Source organism: Artibeus jamaicensis, unplaced genomic scaffold (assembly GCF_021234435.1).
Source record: "Artibeus jamaicensis isolate MK-2021 breed Jamaican fruit bat unplaced genomic scaffold, CSHL_Jam_final contig_559, whole genome shotgun sequence".
Lineage (NCBI taxonomy): Eukaryota > Metazoa > Chordata > Mammalia > Chiroptera > Phyllostomidae > Artibeus > Artibeus jamaicensis.
In genome coordinates, this window is record NW_026521887.1 from 385,168 (window position 1) to 407,651 (window position 22,484).

The following is a 22,484-nucleotide window of genomic DNA, read 5'->3' on the forward strand; positions in this document are numbered from 1 at the left end:
GGACTCTATAACAAAAACAAAACATTTACTTCTTATTGCTTTGAAAGCTGAAAGTTTGAGATCAGAGTGCCAGCATGGTTGGGTTCTTGATGAAAACCTTCTTCCTGATTTTGTCCTCACATGGTCTTCCCTTGGGATCTTGTGTCACATCCTCTTTATATAAGGGCATTAATCTCATCATTGGACCTCACTCCATGACTTCAACTAATAACCTCCTAAAGGTTCCATCTCCAAACAATATCACATGGGGATTTAGGGCTTCGATATATGAATTTTGAGAGGAAAAATTTCATCCATAGCAGAGAGAGTGAGAGATATCTAGAAATTTGTAAACTGAAATGTTAATGTTTATATCTGTATTTTCTCCAAGATCTTGTATAATAATTTCCCAGAGTCACTTCTGTTCTGCTTCAGGGTCTTCACAATAGTTATATCTTCTCCCTAGAATACTATGTCCTCATTAGTCAATAGAAAATGCACATTTAAAGCACAGTGAGATACTATCTCATAACCATTAGAATAGCCTATGTAAAAGTCAAAAATTAATTGCAAGAATATTGATTCACTGAAACTTTCATGAATTGCTGGTAGGAGTGTGAAATGGTTGAACCACTGTGGAAAATGACATGGTAGTTACTTCTTTAAAAGTTGAACATATACTTACTCTTTAACCCAACAATTCCACTCAAAAGAAAGGGAAAAAGTGGTCACATAATATTTATACAAAAATGTCTGTAGAAGTTTTATTCATAATAGCCCAAAGTGGAAACAAAAAATACCCGTCAATAGATGAATAGATAACAAATTGTGGCAGTCATATGACAGAACGTTACTTAGTGTTAAATAAAAATAAACTACTAATATAGACAACATAAATGAATTTCAAAACATTATGTTGAGTAAAAGAAGCCTGAAAAAAAAGTACATATTGTATGTTATCATTCAAAATTCTAGACCAGACCAAACTTATCTGTGGTAAAGGGAACCAGAATATTGGTCTTTCTGTGGCCCGGATGGCTATTGTGAAATAACCAGAAATTTTCTGGGCTGGTGGAAATGCTCTGTGTCTTAGTTATAAGTATGAGTTACACAGGGATATGTATTTGTAAAACTCAATGAACTGCAACACTTAAGCTCTGAGTTTCCCAAAAGGCACGTCCCTTCTAAATAAAAATATTAAAAGGCAAACAAAGGAACACCTTAAATATTCAATAATAAAAATTTGGTTAAATAAATTATGTTGCCCGTTAAAAACAAGTGATAAATCTGTATGTGCTGATATAGGAAGGTTATCAGTATATCTGAAAAAACAAGATATAGATTGATATCTACAATATTACACAATTTGTGTAAGAAAAGAATATACACACACATACTCAGATGTAATATGTTTGAACACACATAGGAAATTTCTGGAGAAATACCAGAAATAGTTAACTGTGATTACCTCCAGGAAAGAGACTCTGGGCTTTGAGGGCTGGGGGAGGGCAGGCTGAGGTTAATAGTAAGACTTGTTATTATCTGACTATTCATACTATTAGAATTGTTTACCATGAGCATGCATTTACTTCAAAAGTATTCAAATACATACAAAATTTCCATAGCATGATGAAACATACCAGGGTTCAGGTAAGAAAAAGCATACAATTTTACACTATACTTAAAGCCAATTTTAGATTTTCTTGGAATCAGTAAATTTACATCTGAAAATTTATTCAAAAGATAACAAGGATGTCCAGGGAGCTATGTATAGTAGCAAAAAATTAGACAATTTAAATATCCCCAAATAAGGGTTTGTTTTGTATCAATTCAACATATCCACAAAAGAAGTACCATGCAGACATTCAGCCACACAAAATAATAGTCACCACATAGTGTTAAATGAACAATGTGCACACATATGTGATGTCTGGAAATCATGCCATAAAATGCTAATAATGCCTATGTTTTTATTTTCTATAAGACCATGCCTGAATATACCAAAATGTATCTCTTTTCTACTTTAGAGGGTGCTTCTTGGAAAGTTGTGTTTGTCTTATGATGATTCACAGGACTAACTTCTCCTCAACAGTCAAGTCCCAGCCTCTGTTACTCTGCAGCCAGGCCTATTCAGGAATGGTCTCCAACCCTGCACTGCCCCCAGCAGTATTTTTAGTTGCAGCTCTGTGCTCTTTACTCTAAGACTGCTGCTTCTCTCTGTTTCCAGTTCTATAAGTGTTTATTTAGTGTCTTATTCTCTCCCTACTTTCTTTAGAATGAGGGTGGGGACAATATCTATTTTGACCACCACTTGTGTAGGCAATATGTAGCTTAATGCCTGGCACATGATAAGTACACAATACATATCTGTCCAGTAAGTGAAGGAAGATGCAAGAGAACAAAGTGAGGTTACAGGTCTGGTGGTCAGTGTTATCCACACTGAAACCCTCATACATCAAAAGAGGAAAAAGTAACTTTTTGAAGTTAATTTTATTCATTATGTTACTACAGTTCTCCCAAATTCTCCCCTTTGCATCCCCCTCCTCCGAGTAACACACCCTTTTTTCTTACAATCCCCCTCTCAGTTCATGTTCTTGGGTTGTACATATATGATCTTTGGTTTCTCTGTTTCTGATATTATTCTTTATAGTCCCCTTGTCTATTTTGTACCTATCAATTATGCTTTTCAATCTGTGCACCTTTTCCCCTATTCTCCTCCTTCCTGCTCCCCACTAATAGCCCCCCTTTGTGATTTCCATATCTAATTCTATTCCTGTTCTGATTGTTTGCTTAGTTTGGTTTTCATATTTAGTTGTTGATAGTTGTGAATTTGCTGCCCTTTTAATGTTTATAGTTTTTTTAAAATAAGTCCTTTTAACATTTCATATAATAAGGGCTTGACAGTGATGAACTCCTTTAGCTTTTTCTTATCTGGGAAGCACTTTATTTGTCCTTCCATTCTAAGTGATAGCTTTGCTGGGTAGAGTAATCTAAGTTGTAGGTCCTTGCTTTTCATGACTTTGAATACTTCTTGCCAGTCCCTTCTCATATGCAAAATTTCTTTTGAGAAGTCAGCCAATAGTCTTCTGGGTACTCCTTTGTAAGTAACTCTCCTCTCTTGCTGCTTTTAAGGTTCTCTCTTTATCTTTAACCTTTGGCATTTTAATTATAATATGTGTTGATGTGGTCCTCTTTGGGCCCAACTTATTTGGGACTCTCTGTGTTTCCTGGACTTGTATGTCTATTTCCTTTGCTAAATTATGGCTGTTCTCTTTCATTATCTTTTCAAATAAGTTTTCAATTTCTTGCTCGCTCTCTCTTCTCTTTCTGGCATCCCTATGATTCAGATGTTGGCACATACAGAGATGTCCCAGAGCCTTTTTATACTATCTTCATTTTTGAATTCTTGTTTCTTCTTTCTGTTCTGGTTGAATGTTTACTTCTTCCTTATGTTCCAAATGCATTGAATCTTGGCTTCCTTTCCTTCACTGTTGATTCCCTGTGGATTTTTCTTTATGTCACTTAATATAAACTTCATGCCTTCCTTTATGTTGTTGCCATACTCAACCAGTTCTTTGAGAATCCTAATCACCAGTGTTTTCAACTCTGCATCTGAAAGGGCGGCTATCTCCATTTCATTTAATTTTTTTCCTAGGGTTTTGTTCTGTTCTTTCATTTGGGCCATGTTTCTTTGTCTCCTTATGTCTCTGGCAGCCTCCTTATGTTTGTTAGTGAGTATTAGGTAGAGCTGCTTTGACTCTATGTAAGAGACACCTGTAAATTATGTGGGGTAGAGCCTTAGGTAATTGCCAGAGTTGGGTAATTTGCTTCACAACTTGGTGGCTCTGTGTGTGGGGAGGGCACAGAGAGGGGACTCTGTTGCCACATGGCTTCTGGGCTTTGCCTGGCACTTGTCCCATTTCTAGTCAATTCACCCACTCCCCATGTATGACTGGTGTCTTTCCAGCTATTGCCCTGGTGTTAAATCCCAGAGTTTGTGTATGTTTTAAAACAATTCTGGCCTTCTAAGTGGCATCTTCTAAAAGTTCAGCAGTTTCTTCCTCTGCCAGAACCCCCACTAGTTTTTACAACCAGAAGTTATGGGGATTTATCTGTCCAGTGCTGGAAGCCTGGACTGTGTGGTCTGGCCTGGGGCTGGGAATGCTTGCACCTAAGGTATCCCTCCTGATTTTTATCTACCACGTGTGAATGTGGGGCCACCTGTGCCCATTCTGCCACCACTTGGGACTCTCATGCACATGCATCTCTTTGCCTCTCCATTCTGTCTCCATGTCTCTGCCTCTCCTATCTGTCTGGATAAATGTGGCTTCTTTAAATCTTTGATTGTTGACTTCCATACAGTTCAATTTTTTGACAGTTCTGGATATTACTTGTTCTGAGATTTGGTTGTAATTCTTTTTGTGGTTACATGAGGAGGCAAAGCATGTCTACCTATGCCTCTATCTTGACCAAAAGTCTGCACCTTTTTTCTTATCTGTAGCAAATGTCTTTCTTATGAGTTCTTACCATTTTGGATAGAGGGGGGATAGATATACTCAGTATGATTTAACAATATATAAGCAGCCTCTCTGGACACCCAGTGACCCCAGAACAGTGGCTGGAACATCTTTGCTGCTCAGTCAATGTTCATTAAAGATCTGATATTAGCCTGTTTTGAGCAATTGTGAACTTTTTCTGATTTTCTCCTCTCTCGGTTGTTGAATTCCCAGATAATAGTGGAGTGCTTATGTGATTTGCCATGTTTGGTAAGGGATGGACACTGGTCCTTGTCCTGTCTTCTGTACCCCTGATTTTTCCATGGATGTAGCTTCTCTCAGCAGATAATAAGGGTTCTGTTGAAGTCTGTATTTAGTCAAGTCCTGATATGGCTTCTCATTGCTCTGGGTCCAGGTCTTCCCCTGAAGGACTGGCCTCACCTTGACCCTTGCTGATCTATAGATTCCTTGAGGACTGGTAGTACCATCCATGGAGTCCAAAGGTGGAAATCTCTTGCAAAGCTCCCAGTTGCAACTTTATTTCATTTTATGGCAAGCTGCTCAGGCTGACCCAACTTTTTCAACATTGCCCAGGAGTTTGTAGAAACTTCTGGTCAATTCTTTAATGGAAATGCTAGTCCAGCCTCTGTCTCTGACTAACCAGGCAGCTTCACAGAGTCAGTGCATGGGTAACTAGCACAGCAGAATCTTTACACTGAATCTTGTGCTAGGCCTACCTAGTGGTCATTTCCAAGTCCTTGAATGTATAATTGGATCAACTTATTTAGTAATTGGTGAAACTGCACATCAGGTCCTCTTCTTATAGGATAAGGACTATGGTAGTGGGGATAGCTCTGTGCAAACCTCTGAAAGTACATCACTGGCCAACAATATCACCTTCTGAGATGAGAATGGGACAAGTCAATGATACCCTAAGGATCCACTGTGCCCCCTTTAATTTACCAGGTTGGTTTCCAAAATTCCCACATGGAGGATGGCAGTAGACAACCACAAACTCAGCTATGCATTAGCTACAGTTGCAGCTAATTTCATATGTAGTCACTTGATCTGCATATCAAAACAGATGAAGTGTGCATTCCTCAGGGCTTCAGCCAGCACATGTACTACTTGATCTACCAGCAGAAATTTCCATACAGTATTGTGTTTGATGAGGGTTCCCACATTAGGAAAGGAGATGCAATAATGGGCCTATAGCCAGGAAACCCACTGCTCATACCAAATACTACCCTACCCAGAAGCTTCCAGACAAATGGAGGGTTGGAATGGCCAGGTTAAAGTACAGTTGGAATACTAGGTTGGAAGAAGTTCTTTTTGAGAGTGGAACAGCTTTTCCAAGAAACAGTGTATACACTTAACCAAATACTTTTTGATGGTGCCATATCTCCTGTAGAGTGAATATCAGAGCCTGAAAAGAAAATTTTGAAGTGGAGTATCCTTAATTGTCATCCTCCTGAATGGGTATTTGGGAATGTTGTGGTTTCTATTCCCCTAATTCTGAGCACAGCAGTTTAAGTCCTGGTCCTTAGAGGCAGTTCCCTTCTGTCAGGGGACACAGACAATTTTCTGTTGGACTATAAGCTGTGCTTACTATTGGAGCACCTTGAATTCTTTATGTTCAAGAACCAGCATATGACAAGCTGTTCAAGGACCAGCTGTTCAAGGACCATCTCGGCAGGGGAAATTGCATCTGACCACTGTGGGGAGGTAGGGGCAGGGGAAACATATGCATGGCACCTAACCAACAATTGGGTGACTACAAGTGGGTTGCAAAACTCTTGTTTAGTTTTGACAGTCATTGGGAAAGTGAAATTACTCTGTCTGAGGAAGGGAATAATGACTGGGGGTTAAAAGCCTGCAGTCATTAGGTGTGAATCATGCCCCCAAGCAAGCCACTGAGACCCGCACATGTGGTAGCTGAGGTGAGGAGAATCTAGAATAGATAGTAAACAAGGAGCATAGAAGTATTAGCTGTTGCCTTGTCATGGCAAGACCTGTATTTCTTCTTTTCAACTTTCTAATCTTCTCTAAAGAAAAGCAGCTCATCAGGATCTTGATGTGGTTACCTAATAAATATATGGGACACAAGCCCCAGAGACACAGGAATAGACAGTAGTGGACATGGAGCTGCATCATCTAGATCTCCTTTCAAGGAAGAACTCATTGCCAATGCAACTGGCAGAGAGCATCCAGCTATCAGCTCAGAGCTGCCTCACCTAAAAGCTTACCCCTCTTAATACAAGTAGCCTCCATCAATTGATCTTGGCAGGTGATTACCAGCCTAGCTACTTCAGCACAATATTGGAAGATTGACATGTCATATACTTTTTAGTTTTTTATGAAGGTGGCTCAGGCTTTGCTAGGGTGCCTTGGAGTTCAACATTTCACTCTTGCATACTCCTACTTCTCCCACTTCCCTTTACAGTTGTTGATTCTTTTCTTTTTTTGATTTAATTAATTTATTTTTAGAGAGGGGAAGGGAGAAAGAGAGAGTGGTAGAGAAACATCAATGTGTGGTTGCCTCTCATGTGTCCCCTGCTGGGTACCTGGCCTGCAACCCAGGCACGTGCCCTGACTGAGAATTGAACCTGTGACCCTTTGATTCACAGGCCACTGCTCAATCCACTGAGTCACACCAGCCAGGGCTGCTGAGTTATAATAAATAACTTGCATCCCAAACTCCAGAGAACCCAAATTATAAATCCTAGCCAGGAAGAAGAGTAAGTGACCTATCTTCAACTATTTTTGTCCTGTCACTCCAAGAGTGGGTCTTTAGGGAGGTCAGGACACACACATTTTATAATCTACTTTTCTTACTTGTTGACTTCTTTCCTTCTTCAACCTGGGAACCTAGAAAAGTTGGCTTCCCTTCTTCTACTTGTCCATGTCACATCTTCCTCCTTTTTGAAGTAGCAGCAGAAACGTCTCCCTTCTTTAATGCTATTACAGTACACAGGAAAATAATTGATAAAAAAGGTATTTATTAAATATTTTGGAAATGTAATTCCAGTTACACAAAAGATGAGAAGAAATAAGAAAGAACATCCCTACTAGGAGATAGTTTTCAATGGTTTCTCATGTTTCTCTGTATTGTATGAGCAGAGTCACTAACAGCTGAGTTCTTGACTCTGTTCTGAAGAATGTTTATGTAGCAAATAGTCTAGGAAGATAGAAGTACTACCCGCTTCCAGAACAAAGGGTTAAGTTTGCTAACAGCTTTGAAAGATGAAGATAATGTCTCTCTAGAGAAAGTGAAGACCGCTTATTATCCAGTATAATGATTTGGGTTACTCTCCTTTAAAGGCACCTGCTGTGTGTGTACATCTGTACTGACACTTTGGGACATAGAGGCAAAGAAAACCAATGTAAATAGGCACATTCTCATGCTGCTTGCTGCGCTGTGATATAGTTTTTTGCTTCTGACCCGGGAGTCTTTTGTGTTTTGTCAACATCCACAAAACTATTTTCATCTAACAAAATAGCTTGGTAATAAAGTAGGCCTTTTATTTCCTAGACCCTTTAAAGTTCTCAACAGCTCAGACAGAGCCCTGAGGGCTTGCATTTCTGGATATCGACCCTAACTCACCTGTTTCATCAAGCATAGACATACTCTATTCTCAAGTTCCTTTGATTCTGAGTATCATTTTATTATGGTTGACCTTGGGTGTAGGTGGCAATGTATAGTTTCTGACTCTGGATGCTGGTCTCTGTGTTCCTCTCTGAACTCAGTGAGTCTTCATATTTGTTATGGCAGACCCCCATTGCAGGAACCACCTTACTTGTGCATGATTCTTGTAGGCAGCTCCACCTGAGTGCTTCAGCCAAATGGTAGCAATTTAGAAAGGGATTATACTGACGGTGAAAACGGAAGCTCTAAATCAGCTCTGATCCAACAATAAATCAAATTAGTTTTCAGGAATCTTTGCCAAAGTTGGTCAAAAGAAAGCTGTCTCAAAGGGATCTAGAGTCTAGGAGAATTTTTCTGATTTTCCAAATAGAACATGTTCCATAAGAATTAATTGAATTAATGAATGAACTAAAACCAATTATTGGTCTTTAGACATAAAACAATTACAGGGTCTAAGCAATTTTATGGAGGAAAAGCAACCTAAGGAAAAGTTAAACTTTAGTCAGAAAGAGAATGTGAGTTGACAAATGATCAAAAAACTGCTTGGAAAACAAAAAGAGGGAAAGGATACAGCTAATCCATGGTCTCCATTAGAACACTAATAAGTTTAATATGAGAGCTGCATTGGTTTCTCTGTGTCTTTTGTCATGTTAAAAATTGTATCACTTTTATTTACACTAATGTTAACTTTCCATAAGTAGTAATTTGACTTTAAAATAACATCCTTTAAATAATCAGTCAATCAGAAATTAAAAATTATATGAATGTGTTTCTGAATACTTTTTCAGTGAGATTTTGATAAGTTGTGGTATCAGGTTGTCTGGTGAATAAGCTATGAATACAAATCAGTTTTTATAAAAATAAAAATATAGTAAATGAAGAATGGGAAGGGTTATTGTCTTTTACTTAAAAATGAGCTAATGTAGTACATATACTTCCCAACATAAAATTTATTAAATTAATGATACAGTTGTGACCTAACTACTTTATTGATGATGTAAACCCATCTTGCTTAACTGTGGCTATTTCTTTGTGAACAGATACAGCATATGCTATTTCAATGCTTGTGTCGCAGTGTATAACTTTCAGAGAAAAAGTTCTTAAAATGGTCCATATTAAATCTAGATAGGAGAATAAATGCGTTGTAGGTGGAGAAACATATTTTAGAAATTATTCTTTTTTAGTTCTCAAGTTTTGTGTTAAATTTTGATTAGAAATTATATGTACAATATAAATTCCAAAGGTATAAAAGAAACAATAACATCATGGACAAAGTTTTTATCTTAAGGCTTAATTATATTTGGATAAAATGAATGGGAGGAAATTTGAACTGAATTTACAATATTCATTTGTATTTCTGCGAGAATGCTGTGGTGTGGTTGATACCTCCCACAGTATGGAACCAGATCAAAGACTTTTTCAGATTCTCAGTGGTTAAATAATTCCTCTCCAAAGGCCAAAGATATGAAGGCACACATCTAAAAACACCTGAACACAAGATACCAAACAGCAGGAAAAGAAAGTAATTCAACAAGGAAGACTCTAGTGCTCACACCACACACACATACACAAAAATAAAGTTTAAAGATTTAACTTCTCGTAGGCAAAACTACTTAAGAAATTAAAGTAGATGTGTTGCCATTTGGAGGCGCCTGACTGCTTTATTTAATCAACTTATCTAATGAAACTGAAGAACTTGTGGAATACAGAGGTAATAGATACCCTGCTGGTCAGCCGAGTAAGGAGACCTTCCCATGTGCCCTTGGCCATGAAGCCTTGTTCACTCCGACACAGTCCAACTGGCCTTATTTCCTGTGGCCACCTCTGTTTGCTGGGATGGGTAAGTGAGACAGGGAAGGCATGTGTTCAAGACAGAACAAAAATAAAGAATGACAGTGTTTTTTTTGTTGTCTCTTCTAGAGTTTCATTGGTAACATTCTTTCTCTTTCACTATGTACACATGCACACAAAAATGTACATGCATAGTATTATATATACATGTATATGCATACCTAAATACAATGCATTATATGTTATATATAGCTATTGTATATCTGTGCTTTAAAAATTTAAAAATTTAAAATACCTTCACATTAATTACTTATTTAAAATTTTACAAACAACTGGTTTGGAAGATAATGAAGATATCAATTTATTTGTTAATTATAATTTACCTAATAATAAAATTTAAAAAAAAAACCAAACTCACCTAGGAACGTGTTACATAACATAAAAAAAACTTAGCAATAACGCTGAAAGGAATAACACAGAATTAAAGGGAAATTAAAATTTGTAGCAGATAAAAACAACTGAGGGTGTCAAAGAGATTGAGGATAAAACTTAAGAGTCAAGAATTCTAAGGTTTTTAATTCCTCGCTGTCTAATCGGAGGAAACCATAGAAAATATTGGTTTTGTTTTCCAGAATAAAAATGAGACAGGGTGATTTAGAGATATTTTAATGTCACATGACCAGCAAGCATCTGACTCTTAGTTTAAACCTGGATCTCCAGGTTGCAATGTTTGTATCCATGGGACCCCTGTAAGTAAGACAGGCTTACTTGGTGCTGAACTACTAGTTTCAGTTTTAGGAGATTCTACTCCATTTAAAAGAGCCACCTGCTGAGTCTTGATAACTTTAGCATAGTCATTTTAGTAATTTAGAATTTTTTTTACCTCAATGACAATTTTTATACAATTGACTTGTCTAGGGTAATGGATATTGATTCTGATAATTGGCCCAAACAGTGACTGGGTTGGAAAAGCTGCAACCTGATTCATGGCTGATGAATAGGCAGATGACATAGTTACATTGAAGAAAATTTACTTGTTTTAATAGCAAGAAATGTTTATCCTTTCTGGTGTTGCTGATGTCTAGGTAGCTACTGAAGCATTCATGAGTGGAAAGTTAGCAAACCCCAGCCACCTGTTGAACAGACAAATAATTATCTGTCTTGTACATGGCCAAACATGGCTTAACAGTATAACCATGCTCTCCCATTCACTCATGGAGAACAACCTCAACAGGTGCATGTAAGTTCATTGTATAGAAACTGGTGTGGATGACTGGAACCTGGTGTAACATATCAGGGTGTTTGTTTGGATGTGTGTGGCATGTCCAATTAAGAAACCTTAATTCATCTGCCCAAAGGCTGAACACTTTCAGACTGAAATGAATCCAACACAAAGGCAGCTTCAGGCTCATTCACGTCTTCTCCGAGCATTCTGCAAACCGCACACTCTCCTCAGCTGGTGATGGGTTTCCACCAGGAATGATCTATCACTGACAACACTTACATTCTCCTATTGTCAAAGTACTTCCCTGAGCTTAGAGCAGGCAAGCAACCCTCCTACGAGTGCCTCTAACTCAATTGTATTTCTGTGTCTCTCCATATCTTTCAATTAACTCCAACCAAATTCCTCCCAGAGGATCTGACTTAAACTGAAGCATGGCAGAACCATTCTTTTCCTGAAAACACACTTTCATTCTCAGCTCACTAGAAGTCGGTTCTTATTTGGTTTGTTATTTTGTTCAACACAGATTAGAGTTCTTGCATGCATGAAACAAGTTTCCACTGTACATGAAAACCATTCTCTTTAAGAGGAAGATACCATTAGGAGTTTGTCATCATCACTCAGGAAAAAAGTCAGTTTTGTTTTAAAAATCCCTGTTTTCATTTCTTAAGAATTACATTATTTTTATCATCTACAGAAAGATTTTTACTTACTGTGCATTTCTCTCCTTCATGCCATTTATAGCATTAAAAATCAAATTTTATTCTTCTTTTACCTTATCAATAACTGTAATTTATTTTTATTGCATGTATGAAAATCCTTATAATGTTTATTTTAATGTATTAAGAATTTATTTCAATTTACCTACCTAATTTTAAATAATAGTTTCTATAGGAATATAGGGTTAATTTTATAGAGAAAAATAAAAACTTTATTGTTGCCCTGGCTGGTGTGGCTCAGTGGATTGTGCTCGGGCCTGCAAACCAAAGGATCATGGTTTGATTTCCAGTCAGGGCACATGCCTGGGTTGCAGGCCAGTTCCCAGGAGGGGATGCATGAGAGGCAACCATACATTGATGTTTCTTTCCCTCTCTCCTTCCCTTCCCCTCTAAAGATAAATAAATAAATAAATAAATAAATAAATAAATAAATAAGTTTTTGTTAAAATATTTATACAAATTTATCTAGTAATTCTTTCTCCAGGTGATAGAATGGTATACTGCATATGGCAGGGTCCATGGAAAAGGGAGTAAAATGTAGCCACAACAGTGAAAATAATCTAGAGGAAAGTGAGCCAAAAATTAACCTTGGTTGTATCAGTTTGTGAATAGTGACATCTTTTCTCACTTCTAATTTTTAATTGAGAGGATATTTATATGGTAAAAGAAAAGTCTCATTACAGATTATGCTTTATTTGTCACCAATGAGAGCATGTCAGTAAATGCTGGACAGTGTAATAGTGACTTAATACGTTTTTCAAATACCTCTTTAATGACATAGTTGTAGTTATTCATGCTATTTTTCATTATAGATCAGGTACTCAAATGTTTATGTTCTTTGGCCTCTGTGACCAACATGCCTGTAAGTCAGACACACCTGCTCAAGAGTCTGCCTGACACATTTCCAAGTTGCCATTGGCTAAAGCTTGCATATGGGCAGAAAGGAAAACCCTCTCACAGCCTCTTCACTAGACATTTCTTTCTTGTCCTGAACTCAAATCTCTTGCCCTGGTTTCTTTTTATACCCATATGGCCATAAAAAACAAGCCCCAAGCAATTCCACCTCACAGTTGTTCACATATCTGAAGATAACTCTCAAAACATTAAAACTTTTTTGAATATCAAGTTCTCCAATTCCTCTTTTTTGATCTATGGAATGACTGAAATTTCCCCACTAGGTTTTAGTCTCTAGCTGAACATCCATCTGTAGAAACTTAAATTACATGAAGTTCCATTTTCTACTTCTGTTGTAAATGGGCATAGATATGCTATTTAATCTCAGCCAGTCAGATGTGGCTGTCTGGGATTTGACTTGGGAGGAGATGTTGGGAGAAGCAAGAATGGTAGATCATATCTGAAGAAATCCAAAACATTAATTTGAAAGAATATATTTACTCCTATGTTCATCACAGTATTATTTACAATAGCAAAGATTTGAAAATAGCCAAAGTTACCATACGTAGATGAGTGGATAAAAAAGCTGTGGTACATTTATACAATGGAATACATAGCAAAAAAAAAAAAAAAAAAGGAAATCTTTTCTTTTGTGACAGCATGGATGGACCTGGAGAGCATTATGTTAAGTAAAATAAGTCTGTGAGAGAAAGACAAGTGCCATATGATTTCACTTACATGTGGACTCTAATGAACAAAATAAATTAACAAACAGAATTGAAACAGCCTCATAGATACAGAGAATAGACTGACAGTTGTCAGAGGGGAGGGGGTTGGGAGGCTAGGTGAATAAGGTCAGGGGATTAAGAAAGGAAAAAAAAAACCCTCATAGACCCAGACAATAGTATTATGATTACCAGAGGGAATGAGGGTAGAGAGTGGTAGAAAAAAGTAAAGGGAAGATAAATGGTGGTTGAAGGAGACTTGACTTGGGGTGGTGAGCCAACAATCCAATATGCAGATGATGTGTTATAGAATTGTACTTCTGAAACCTATATATTTTTAGTAACCAATGTCATCCCCAATAAATTCAACATTTAAAAAAAAAGGATGATAGATCAATCTGTCTCTTAATATTACTCTTTAATATTTGTTTCTCTTTCAATATTTGATTCTGTCTTTCAATATTTCTCTGTCTCTCAATTTCTCTTTTTCACGCACATACACAGACATACAAGCACACACACAAATACACACTCCAGCAAAGAAGAGCACTGTTGCAATTGCTCTCCTGACTAGTACTAGAAGGTGTAGTTTTAGGAACTGTTTCTAGAAATTTTATTCCTAAACCAGAGCCTGAAACAATTCTGCAAACTCCATACAGGCTCTCAATAATTTATTTATTTTACTGAATTTATCAGGAATCAGTTTCTATTGTTTATACATAAGAACTTTAATGTGGAGTTCTCTCTCTAAGGAAGAGTTTCCCAAATTTTCACTACTCAAGACACCCTTAGTGCCTCAGTATTTTTTTTACAGAATTCCTGCATTGTGGGGGCAACTTTGCCTGCAAAGTGCACCACGAATGAAACTGAAACTACCAAGACATGATCTGCTTGGGGAGGAAAGGTGGACAATCTCAGAAAGAGGAAGAACCAAGAACCCCTTCCTCAAGTGGCTTTTATTGGGTTCATTTTGCACAAGAATACAGGTAAGGATCAAACAATAGATAGCATTCAAAGAACTATGAGGACTTATTCTCAGTCAGGGTCAGATAGCTAACGAGCCATAAAACTTTGAGGAACAAACTTCTTGCTTGGACTGTTATCATTTAAATGAGAGCATTATAAACAAAGCAGGTTTCACAGGATTTTACATATTCTTTCTTAGGCCTGATCACCCTGGATCCCACTCTAGCTGGCAAAGGGCTGCATAGCCTTCCCTATCATAGGTTTTTAGGCTTAAGTGGATTAGAGCCAGGAAGCACTTCTCCCAGAGGACATGGAGACTTGGGTTATGTCAGAATAGCTGGGCAATGAGGGTCCATCACTCCCTCTTTGTTGCAGCTCCCCGAGTCCTTCCATGATGGCCTCCCAAGCAATGGTGTCTGGCTTAGGTTGCCCCTCCTCTGAGGGGTTGTACCATCTCTGACTAACCAACCAAGCATTGGGGGCTGGGGAGAAGCAGAAGCAGTGTTTGCTGCCAGAGACTAGCTTTGTCTCCTTACTGGCTTGCATTCGGGAGGTCACTCACTCAGCCTTAGCCATGGGGAGCAGTTACAACTCCTGAAATCAGGCATTGTGGTTCCCAACACTGTGTCAAAAGAAATATCTAAATTATTTATTATATACTTTTTATACTTAATATTTATTAAGCAGTTAGTGTCAAACTTAATGAACATTTTTATCCTAACAGCTTAGTTGTCATTTGAAAAAATAATACATATACATTAAAATATTTCACTCAAGTCACAATTACTTAATAAAGAATATTTATGCCTGTTGGGCACTTACAATTTGTCTAATCTTAGACTAGAGTGAATAAAATACATCTTCCGTTCACACTTATGTTCCTGTAGAACTTGATTTTTACCACAATAGCCAAAAAACCAGCTTTACTAAGATATGATGTCATGAAATGAAGTGTAACTTGATCTAACGTTGGAACTGAATTACTTGGAGTTGGTACTTCATGAGATGTTTAACACATGTGTAATATGGCTATCTTTCCCTCAAATGTGCAAAATATCCTGTGTTTTCTCTGCTCTCTGTAGCTCCCTGGGGCACCTCAGCACACTGTTTGATAATCATGGCTCTAGGGTAATATATCATTTCATCAAAAATGTATGGTAGAAAATAATATGCAAAGTAAGATTCATCATGTGTTCAATACACATGTATTGAGAGCTGTTTTATGTCCACGCTGTACTAGCAGTCCAGATGTAAGGATGTATAGATCATTCAAAGATCTTGGAGGCCACTGAGAAAACATCTACAGAATCTATTATACAGTTAAATTTTTATTTTTATGGAAGTATAAAAACTGTATTGGGAGCAAAGAAAAAAGAACTAAATTCTACATAAAAATGAAAAAGGGATTTTATGAAAAGTTAATATGAGATGAAGCATGAAGGATGGGAAGAGCCTTTGCTTGTTGGAAAGATGGAATGAGAGCATTTCAAACCAAAGAAAAGATGCACAAAATCCAGTGATCATAGGAAACTGTTATGACATGTTCTGGGGGCACAGTTTGGGTTGGAGGAAGGAGAAACATCAGCTGAGGCTCAGTGCCAAGCACAGACCCAGCAGGACTGCTCACACAACAGGTTTCAGACTCCAATCTGTGGATGATGGTGCAATGAGAAACTAGGAGCAGGACACTGCTATTAATTTTCATGACTGAATGATGAATAGAGACATTTTGTCATTTAGGAGTTAATTTAGGGAAAAAAGAGGAGTTGGGTAGGTGATACCAAAGCTAAGAGAGTGTTACTGTTAAATAGGTATAACATGGAGAAATCACCAAAAAGAGACACAAAAAGGGCTTACTTTTTTTTATGGAAAGAAGAGACAGATACTAAACCAGTAAGAGAGGTATAATGTATCAGGTGATGATAAGTGCTGAGGAGAAAATTAAAAAGATAAATGAGATGGAGAAACCAGGTTGGGGGTCCAGTATGGGTGCAGGATGGATTGCAGTGCTAATGGGATAGCTAGGTGTGGTCTCACCAACATTGTGGCATTTGAGCAAAATCTGAAGTGGAGGTGAAGAGAATGTGCATGGATCTTGGGGAAAGCATTGCACTGCTTCTTAACTGGGCATTATTTTGGCCCAAGGAGATGTTTGTTTGTGACTGCCAACATTTCTGGTTGTCATGACTAGAAGGGTGTGGCTGCTGACAACCAGCATATAAGTTGTAAGGATGTTGCTAAATGTCCTACAGTGCACAAAACACCCTCCATATCCCTACAACAAAGAATTATTTACTCCATTTTGCCCCAATTTCGGCCCAAATTATCAATAGTGCTATGGTTCAGAAACCCTAGATAGAAGGAGAAACTAGGGTCAAGTCCTGAGTCATTCCAAAAACTGAGAGAAGACATGTGTCTGAAGTGGCAATGTGACAGTGGAGACCTAAAAGCAGTGGTTGTATTAGCAAATATATTCATGGCATAGAATTGACAGAACTAAGAATTGATTAGATGTGAGCTATAGGAATACAGCTGGATTCAGTATGGCAATCAGCTTTCTGAGAAGATCAGCCCACAAGTGATGGTGCTGCTCATCACAGCAAGGAGCATGCAGGGAAATGACCTGAGATGGGGGTCTTAGTGAATTTTACTATCCCGTAATTCCCTGATCTGGTAGGAATTCAATATCTGCTGAATGACTACATATTGATTTTGTAGGTGTTTGAAAGTCTTAGATGGAGATACTGAATGGTGCTGCCCTAGGACTCTGTCATATCACAACCTTCTCTTTTTCTCATAGCAGTGATTTAAGGAGAATTTCTTTTTATACATTTGTTCATTTGTTCATTATCTCTCTTTCTTCTAAAATGTAAGTTCTATGGATTTGAGACTCTTGTCTACCTTCTTGGTTACCATGTACCCGAATCCTAGAACCATGCTTGTCACTTTTTTCAGGAGGATGCTCAACATGTAAATTAATAAATGAATAGATGGATGGATCAATGAATGAATAAATGAATGTGTATGTTTCTACATAATTACATACATGCATACATAAAAGAAACATGCATGTGGAACTTGGCAAAATTCTAGGATGGAAACAAAAATGGTGGAGTAGGTGCTGCATGTGCATTGCGCGTGGTGAAACACTGTGCTGGAAAAATATTAGCTCCTACAAGAAAAGATAAACAAACACAGAAGCTAAACCAAACTTGGCAAAACTCAATTTTGAACATTTGAAGTTGGAGGAGAAGTCTAGAAAGAAGTTAAAGAGAGAACAACCAGAGAGATAGGGACAAAAGTCAAACACACTGAACAAAATAAGCAAACAAACACACAAAAAATACCAGCCAGAGAATGAGGAAGGCACCTGGAAAAGAGAACATTTCCCAAAGGAAGTGCACATACTGTAATGATCTCATGAAACACTATAGTCAACAAAGAATGGGAGTTGCCTGTTTAACCTGCAAGAGGAGACCATTGGTCACTTGAGAAAGGGTTATTTTATGACTGTGACCTTGTTTTATATGCAGCTCCCTAATCATGAGTATAACCATGACCAGAACCCAAGCACACAAGAACCTACTAGACTCCAGCCTCATCTAATGCTTCTCTCTACTGCAGAATATTTTCCTCTTTCTCCCCCTTCTCCTCTAGTCCCATTGTGCCATTTTTACTTCCTCTCTGGGCTATTATTTCTTTGCCTAGCAGATTCCATCCATCACCGTCAGTGATGCCTTTCTCAGAGGTTCCTAATCCCCTATTACAATTTCTCATATCTCCATAGCACTTGGAATGCAGTAAATGCACAATAAGTAGTTGTTAAACTAAAGTTAGTGGTGCATAGAGACCCCATATCATGATGGGTTAAGGAAGTAAAGGCAAGGGAAGGAATTAGAGAAGTAAAAAGTAAACTATTCTTTATGAAAGTGTGTTTTTTTAAGAAAACTTAGTATGAGGATAGTAATTCTCCCAAAGATGTCATCATATAGTCATTACTTCATGTTGCCCTCTGAGATAAGCATCAAGAAATCTTATAAAAATGCCCTGTCCAGTTCCAGATAATATTATAAGAGCAGAAATTAGGCTAATATTTGATGGACACTTTCCATGTGCTGGGCAATAAGCTCCATAAATCAATGTAATTTAATTCTTACAGCATCCTTGACATGGCAGTCTCATTGTGTTTATAAAAGGAGACCCTGTTGAACTTGTGTGCTGTTGTATTCTTAGCACCCAGAGAGGGTCTTGTCCATACTGATGGTTCATAATCATTTATTGAAAGGAAAGATAAATAACTTTACAAAAGAAGAAACTGTAATTTTATAGAGATTAAGTAATTTGCCAAAGATCTCACAGCTTGTCAATGGGTATCTGCACACTAACTCTAGATGCTGCTGGGACAATATCTCTGATTTTCCTACCCTTATTGTTTGCTGGTGGTTCAACATGAAGTATTTTAAACTTCCAGCAATTATTGCTTTCTGTATAATAACTCACTACACATCCTTTCATGTGTTTTAGGGTTTCATCTGTAATCTCACACCCACCCTCCAACTTCCTTTGCTGTAGGATATCCTTGTTCACTCTATAGAGGACATTCAGAACAAGAACCAAAAGCTCTCATTAAACCTGATGAGTCAGGGGCTGTCATCTTTAGTAGAAACTAGATCCACCATTTTCCCAGGCTGCTTGTTTTGCTCTTTCTCAAGATTCCTGGATCAATAAAACAAGGAAGTCATCTCTGATCCATCACCAGTTTTCACTTTCTCATAGATAAGAGATTATTTCCTGAAACTATTGGTTTCCGGATTCTTTACAAAACAGAAGTGTGGATGGTATGGCAACAGTGGTTGTGAAGTGCCTGTTGTATGTGCATTGAGATGTTTCAACTGTGCTTGAAAATATAAGCCTTCTTATTGGCTTGTTTTTCATACATGCCTTGCAAGCACAAACTCCATATTACAATTTCAGTACTCAAACTGCTAGGATCAAAAATTCCTCATTATTTAATGACAGTAAAGCATCTGTTCACATAGTTAATGAAAGCACATCATCTTAAAAGCCTGTTAAAATGATATAGACAGAGTATAGAAAATACTCAGTGGGGAACAGTCTTATGCTGGTTCCTTTAAGAGTGATTGAGATGAACTAATAGTTATCTTTCATGTCTAATTTATATGATTCTAATTATAGAGTCATTTTCATTTCTGTGGTTATTCTCATCTGCCAATATAAATGTGCTATACTTGTGACCCAGCCAGTTCTTCCCTCAGTCTGCAACTCTCTCTTGGGTCTTTTCTCAAACTTTGATATCAATCTTTTTTAGGAAATATTTTATAAATTTCAAATTTCTCAGAGCAGCACTGTATACTGAATAGAGAAGGAAGAAGTCAAAGAGAGAACTCTTTTTCTGCGATGAGCAATAAAAAGCTTCTTATAGGTAAAGGGAAATAAAAAGGTTTCTTATAGGTAGAGAGAGGGATATGACAGAGAACCTCAAGCCAAAGGAACATGTTGATTTCTCAGTAGAATCTATGATCTTGATCATTAGTTGTGACTGGATATGATGTATCACCCAGTCACATTAAATATTTATGCAAATACCTAGTATTATTGTATAGAAGATAGAGTATGTCCTGGATCAAAGGTTTGTGGTAGTTTTTTTCCTCTACTTAAATTCAACAGATTTAAAAAATGGTTAAGGGAGAGCTCTAGAAAGTACCATGCAACCATGTATTCTCTGGCTTGTGCTTATGTTGTGGGAGACTCACGTGTAAATTTAGAGTGCTCTTAGAATAGATATGCTTAGCACAGGGTAGCATACTATGAAGAGAACTTTAGAAGCCTATGTAGTTTGATTTTTCTTCCCTCTAATCCAACAGTAGAAGAGAAAACCCGGTCGACAGATGGAAGAGCTCAGAGCAGGTCGCAGACCCTTTAGACGTGGCTTTATTCCAGGCGCTGGATCACTGGGAGTGTATTTCTCAGTGTCCTGCAGTGCCTTGTGGGAGTGCCATGTGTGCAGAGAGGGAGGGAAAGGAACAGACAGAATAAGACAGTGGGCATTTCTGCAGTAGATTTTTTTTGGTCTTTGTCCCATTTTAACTTAATGGAGTTATTAAATCTATTGCCAAGGTGACCACATGTATATTTTACCTGCATTGTCTTTGTTTTTATTTATCCTTCCATAGTGCTATTTCTTTTTTTTCTCTCTGCAAAGGCTGCATGATGCTTCACTTTGTTTGATTTTCTCAAAAGATTTAAATGGTGGCGGTGGTGGTAAGCTGGCAGACTTAATATTCAGCCTTGAAAATCCACAGTAATAAAATAATTTCCCCATGTCGTTTGCATATTTTGGTTAGTAGCAGATGAAATTAACTCACCAGGCAATCTTTACATACACTCTTTCATCACTGGAGAATTAGAAAATAGTGCCCTGCATGATATACATTTTGTTACACAAGGGCACTATATCCAGATGGGTATTTTTGTCCAAAGTGTACCCTGACCTATAGAAAAAAAAAGAAACAAAACACTCCTACAAAAATAGTTTTCGGTGTGTTTTTAAGTGTGGCATGGTTTCTTGAGCCCATTAAAGCACTCTGTCTCAGCAACAAAAGATGGAATCAACACAGAACAGGATTGAAATTATGCATGTCATTTATAATGAACCTCATTATACAAGGGGGCCTCATTCTATTATGAAGCACCGCAGTTTACAATCTTATTGCTATTCAGCTTTGAACAATGACAAGGAAAAAAACCTTACCCCATGTCAGAGCTAATCTTTTTTAATGCTCACAATTTTGTATTGTTTATATAATTCCCTCAAGAAGAATTTCCTGCCATGTTCATTCCACTCAGCAGCATGTACCCTTCCTTACCCATATTTGGCATCTCACTTGCACATTTATTTAGAAAAACTACAGAATTCCACGCACTGTTTTGCTTCTGAGAAGTACTGACACAATGGCCACCTCTACAGTCTAATCTGGCATTATATTTATAAACAATAAAGTCCATTTACTCTTCCATGTAAGCCTCTAATTCCATCAGGGGTGTTTATGTGCCTCTCCTTGACAGAGTTATAGCTGGGTGCACATTATTTGGCCCAATGCTACGTCATAGCTGTTTGTATGGCTCCTAGGTTTAATAAGACTATTCAGCATCAAACCCTTTTCTACACATTTTTATTACTCTACCATAAATACAGAGGGCAGATTCTGTTTGGTACGTGCATATTTCTAGGCATTTTGGGGCCATTATTTTTAAGCACCAACTCATAAATTCCAGAATATTGTTTTAAATGCCTGAGCATTTCATCCTAGTGTGGCTCTTACTTCTAGTATAATACTCTGGAGACTACACATGCCCATTTGGAACTGCTTTCCTGAGATATTTGTCAACATCAGTTATTTGTCCACACTGAGAAAAGTGACATATACTAGGGCCTGCAAAGAGATCAAAAAGAAACAGAAAAAGTAACTCTTTTCCTAAAGGAGGTATTTTTCTGCTGCATGTTTAAGGAGATAAAGGAACTACCTTTGAATATCACGCAAAAACACTTAAAAAGCGATGAACAATTAACTAAAAATCAATACAGTGAACTGTGAAACTAGGTTTTCCCTCCTGTCCTTTGTTTCTTCCTTCCAACTCTCTTCTATTTTTCTTAGGCAGCGAGTCCATGATACATAGGTTTGTATTCCAGCTTCCTTATTTACTAGTTGACTGTAGGCAAGGAATTTAATATTACAAAGTGTCATTTTCCTCACTTAAATAAAGGTAATAGCTGCTACTTCATATGCATGTTGTTAAAATTTCATTCACATGAAACGTGTATATAAAGCACAGTGTGAAGTTCATAATAACCCCTTAGTCGATGTTAGCTATTATTTACCCTACAGCTTTTCTTTACAACTTATATCCATTTTAATGAAATAAATGAAGGCATTTAATTGAAACGTGTCTTGTGGTAAGCAGGGCAAAAAGGAAAACAATGTGTCACCGGGTTCTTATTATTTTATTGTTGCTAACACTGATAAA

The 22,484-nt window shown here is 37.5% G+C and overlaps 1 long non-coding RNA gene across 5 annotated transcripts in view; it reads left to right on the forward strand.

Annotated features, from left to right (window-relative positions):
- Positions 1-22,484, forward strand: part of LOC119042703 (uncharacterized) — a 221,064-nt gene that overhangs the window by 89,838 nt on the left and 108,742 nt on the right. For 4 of the 5 annotated variants that reach the window (XR_008392498.1, XR_008392497.1, XR_008392500.1 and 1 more), the window contains exon 4: positions 14,287-14,458. The exons of the other annotated variant lie outside the window; for it this stretch is intronic. This is a non-coding gene — a long non-coding RNA (uncharacterized LOC119042703). The remainder of the gene's footprint in view (positions 1-14,286; positions 14,459-22,484) is intronic. 5 annotated transcript variants of the gene reach the window in all.